A 5,612-nucleotide genomic window follows, 5' to 3' on the forward strand; every position below is an offset into this window, starting at 1 on the left:
AGGAGAATTTTTAGTACATTCTACTTTCAATGTTGCTAACTTGAGTTCTTTTGATGTAGGTGATGATTTTTTGATTTGAGGACGAATCCTTTTGAAAAGGGGGAAGATGATAAGGATCGCGGTGTTTCAAATGTTCCAACTGGACCTATTACACGATCCAAGGCCAAGAAGATTCAACAAGCATTCATTCTTCATCTACAAATTGTATAGGTTCGGTTCAACTAATATTTCATGTGTTACAAGCTTATTAGATTGAGGAAGGACTATTTGGAGCTTCAGAAGTGAATATTTACATAGTTGAAGGAGCAAATGAAGTTGCAAGCATCATTATATGAATTATTAGAAAACTTATTTATTTTTAATTTCATAAAGTTTGTAATGGTAGAATTGTAAAATTGACTTCGTTTTTTTTTTTTAGATTTGAGGGGATCGAGATTAAATCCCAGCCACTAATTTCTTTTGTGGGAGACTATAAATACCCACAAATTATTATGTAAAAATCAGATTTGTGATGAATGAAATTGATCTCTCAAGTTGAGAAGTTCCCCTTCGAAATTCGAGCATCATATATGCAAGTTTCATGCCATTCTTGTGGTAGAATTGTGTGTGAGCCATGCAGTCACGCTTTGACATTGTGTGGTTGAGTGAAATTCTCAACCTTCTACTTATTTTTGGGATTTCTTTTCTCCATATTCATTGTAATTTATCCCGATACACACAAGTTTATTCTTGTAGGGAATGTATTAAGCACATGGATTTATTAATTACGGTGAACTTTTGTATAAAACGAAGTAAATACAAATGGAGTAACATGAGATAGAAGTAAACATAGTAATAAAAAGAAACTACATAAACTTAAAAGGAAGTTAATCCCATTTTACAATATAAATATTGTTCAATTGTAGCAAAGAAGTAGTTTTGAAAACTAGCCACTCCATATCAATCTATGTTTGGAAAACTAAAATAAATAAAAATATTTTTCAAAAACATAGTTGGGTGTGAAATTTTGCTTAAAATTCAAATGTTTTCTTTTCTTTTCTTTTCTTTTCTTTATAAAAGGATAAAACACATAATTTTGAAATTAAAAAAAAACAAAAAAAACAAAATAGTTATCAAATGGGTCTAATTTTTAACATATCTATACCAAAGGAATGCATGGGCTCTAGTGGCAATGCTGCTTCAACTGTGTGATAGACCATGTGAAGTTAACATGACAATAATAGTAGGTTCTCTAAAGCACAAAAATATGTGGATAAAATTCATATATTGAAGTTGGATAAATTTCATATATTGAGGTGCGGAAAACATATACACACGGGCAACTAAAAATGATAGATCCACTATAAGGGCATTTGGTCTAGTGGTATGGTTTTTTTTTTTACAAATTAGGTGGAATGAACAAACAAAAATAATGAGTTTAAAATTACCAAACAAAATATCAATTTTCAAATGGAATGGAGACATAAGACCATTTGAAAAAAGAAAAGGACAAAAGAAAAATATTAAATACATTTTCAACTAATGCATTTGGTTGAGAGATATTATGGCCAATATAAGAAAAATATAGCATTAACTAATTTTCATGGACACATATGGATCCTTAGCATACTAAAATGACTGTTATTATTGGTATCAAACCAATAACAATTCATATCAGCTAAATCTTTCAATTGATAATTAGGCCAGAGAAAGAACTTGAATTTATTTTTATATCTATCAACAAGTTTGCTACTTTTATCTAAAACTTGATCACGAGTTTTTCTTATTTGCATTGTAAAATTATGTATTTCTATGGATATCATTTCTATTTCTAGAATTGAAACAAAAACATGTGGATAAATTACAAATATTGAGGCGCATAAAAGATATGGACCAGCAACTAAAAATGATAGATCCACTACAAGGCATTTGGTCTAGTGGTATGATTCTCGCTTCGAGTACTATGAGGATTTCTCTCCTTTCTTGACATAAAGACTTACTTTTTCGGGACTTGGACCATAAACAGTCATCTACACTTACTCGTACTCCCTTCTCTAAGAATCAACATAGCATAATCATTTCATGAAGGCCAAGGTAGTCTTATAAAAGAAGATGAGGGTACCACTTTCAAATCATTCCATGAGGACTTGAGAAAGTTTTGTAAAAGAAGATGAGGGTACCACTTTCTATTGCAGAATTTCTTTGTGAATAGAGAATGAACCATATTCTTGGGAGATAAGATAGAGCCTCAAGCCTAACTTCAAAGGCATTACACAAATTGTTCTATGATATTTTTTCTAGGAACTCTTTGTTATGTTGTCCACTGAAGGTTTCAGGAAAGGGACACAGATTCTCTATTGCACTGATCTCCCAATAGAAGTTTTACCTAGGTCATCTGTTGTCACAAACCTTTTAAGGAAGATGCGCCCAAATAACCAGTGAACAATAACATTTAAAAAAGTTTTAGAGAGCGAGAAGAGGATTGTGATAGAAGTTGCCCTAGGTAAAACTTCTTTAAATGTCTTAGCCAATCATGACCTCATAATGAGGAGTCTCTGGGACAACAATAACATATGGACAACAAATGTCTTAGCCAATTATGACGGTCATGATTGCTCAAGGCGTGTCGCCCAAATAATCGGTAAACAATAACATTGCCCAAATAACCGCCTTGGACAACAAAACATTTACAAGAATGGCTGATACATGCAACATGCAACCACAGACAACACCCCTTGGGCAATCATGACTGTGACATCTGCCCCCACACAATTAATTGGATGAGGTTGACTTTAGGTCTCTCAATGCGCTTCCAGCTGATCTCATAATGAGGAGTCTCTTTCAACCTACTAGGTGCTGTTGAAAATCACTTCACAGTTTGTTGAGTCTTCATGTCTTCTCTGTTCGTGTCTTTCCTACTTTCTTTGATTGAAATTTTTCTTATTTGTATGACATCATACCACCTGCTTCTGCTTGATGTCTTCTTGGTCGAAATAATAACGTTTCAAGTTACTAATGTGAACAACAAAGTTAGTCCGCATCCATAAGAGCAATTGGATTCTATATGATGTCTTCATAATCTTATGGATAACTTTAACTAGTCCATAGTATTTTCACACCAGTTTTTTTATTCTTGTTGCTTTGAACTCGAAGTTTATCTGAACTTAACTTATATGAACTCTTTATTTTTCTTGAAATTATTGTGGTTGACGCTTCTGACTGACCCTTCTCTTCATCCGTCTAGATGATATTTCTATGTGAACATGTGTTGCTTCAGTGGTTTGTTTCTGTCTCCCTTCTTCAGTATCTGACCTTGTTTTTGTCTCTTCTGGTGGGGATAAATCCATTATTTGACCTTATTTTGCATCGTGGTGTTCATGTAGTGGCAACAAGGTTTCTATTGAGGTTAGCTCACTTGAGCTCCCCTTTTCAATTACAACAGTAGCAGCAAGCATAGATTCATCATGGCTATGATTCTTTCTCAACTATAGTATCGACATCATTTTCAACCCTTTTGGTTGATGGATGTTTTTCTGAATGATCATCGGGTTATACTCCATTACTACTAGACATTTTGCTAGGGGCATGTAAATGACTTTGTGTTTCAGCAGGACGTTCATTCCTGACACGACGTCGAAGTCATCCATTTCAACTATCACTAAACAATTTTCCTAGTCCAAGGCTCCAGCTTGATTAGAGTTCTCATTGTGACTCTTAAAACAGGCAAAGCTTCCAATTTGACGGCGTTCATCTTTCTTGTATCTTGATGCCAAAGGATGTTAAAATATTTTGCATCGGTCTCCATCATGAGTTGTGGGTGGCTGTAGAGTTGACAATGGTGTTCCTTACTACTTTGTGCTTTACCCAAAGTCGAAAGTGAGCTCTTTTCGTGTATACGCAATCTCGAAACCCATTTAGCTCACGGACTGTCTCCTCAACCCTGGCGAGTATGAGTGCTTGGTAAGAGAGAATGTCGAATGAGAAAGACATTCGAATATGACAACATTTGCAACTACCAAAGTGCACTAAACCTAGTAGAGATCTTTGACCTAACGATAATGAAACTTCAAGCCCATTTAATCAATTCGCTTTGTACCTTATTGTTGACCGAATCAGATGCACGCCAGGCCTAAATTCTCTCTCAGTCACCGGGAGACGAAAGAAAGATCAGATCCGAAGTTTACGAATCGAAGAGAAAGTGGATCTGAGTTCTACACGCTTTCATTTTCAAAAGCTTCGCTTGCCTACGGTACTTTATGCAGGATGTGCAACAATACGGTCATCTCTCAGACATGTATAGAGAACTCCGTGATGATTTCCTTGGCCGATAACACAAATGAAATCGCTTCCCTGACCGCCCATCTTATGAGTCCATTCTTGTCTTGTTGGTTTGTTGTACTATTCTATACCTCTCTTGATTGATAGAAAGACGTTCGGAGCTGGGAGGGCCTATCGTGAGGGAACTTTCCTTTTCATGGTAGGCAAAGGTAAAGCGGGAGCTGCATATGTCCACGGTAATCAAGGCAGAGCGACTCCTTCTTTAAAAGATGTTGGTTTTATCGAAACTGTTAGATCCGCTTTCGTTAAAAGAAAAAATAGGAGCTCTTGGTTTGGCCGATGTCGATTCGTATGGCAATGCGGACTCGACTCAAGATGAGGATTCCGCTTTTCATACTGTTGCTATGAGCCGAAAGAGCTGTAAGCTATCTCTCTAAATGAAAGGAAAAAGCACGTACACGTTGACCTTGTTACAAGGGGCGGGGGCCAGCCAAAGAAGGTCAGTCGGACTAGGTTAGGACCCTTGATCTGGTTCAGCTAGGTTCTTCCATGCGAGAATGGATGCGTATCAGTATCCTCTTTAGGACCGGTTGCTTCCTTTTTAGGACCGGTTGCTTCCTCTTTTTATCTTTCAGCTCAAACTTTCCTATCGTCTGACGGAAAAGGTAGGAGTACGACTAATTTTTCCTTTTCTTTCTCGAGCCAAGGGATCATTCAGTTTCTACCAAAAAGTTCGCTATCTATTAGTTGCCGTAATCAAATGTATTTCTCATTTCATGTTAGCTCCTGTAAGAGCTTCCTGGTCCATAGTAAACGAAACCTTGGACTTCTATCGGACTTATAGCATTGCCTGGTGAGCTCGCCGTTGAGGGTTGGCCTTACAGGAAATCGAGCAACCTTTCTTTCCCTACCTGGTATGCTTTCCTGCTTATCGTGCAACTAGCCAACTAGCCAAAGAGAGAGGGAGAGGGATCATGTCAATCAATTTGTATGTGCATTTTGTCCGTTCTGTACTTGCCTGCTTAGCTTTCTTAGCCAACATCTCCAGTTTCCCCCGAACCAAGAGGTCTTGCTTATCCATACCCAACAGTCACACTTTCAGCCGAAAGATTAATTTTTTTTATAAAGTCGGTTCATAGATCAAGAAAGAATGAAGCTGCTTACAGGGACAGTTACGCGATACGTCTTTTCATACTCTCCTTTTCTTTAACCCTGCTATCAACCTAGCTATTCTCGCTTGTTGCTTTAAGGGGTCTCCCCACTGTAGATTACTCGGATTGGTTCTCGCGTCCCTGTGCCAAAAAGGATGGGCGAGTTTGGTTTGAGTGTTCATCGATTGGGTGGATCCATATGCT

Source organism: Cucurbita moschata, unplaced genomic scaffold, assembly GCF_002738365.1.
Source record: "Cucurbita moschata cultivar Rifu unplaced genomic scaffold, Cmos_1.0 Cmo_Scf00065, whole genome shotgun sequence".
Lineage (NCBI taxonomy): Eukaryota > Viridiplantae > Streptophyta > Magnoliopsida > Cucurbitales > Cucurbitaceae > Cucurbita > Cucurbita moschata.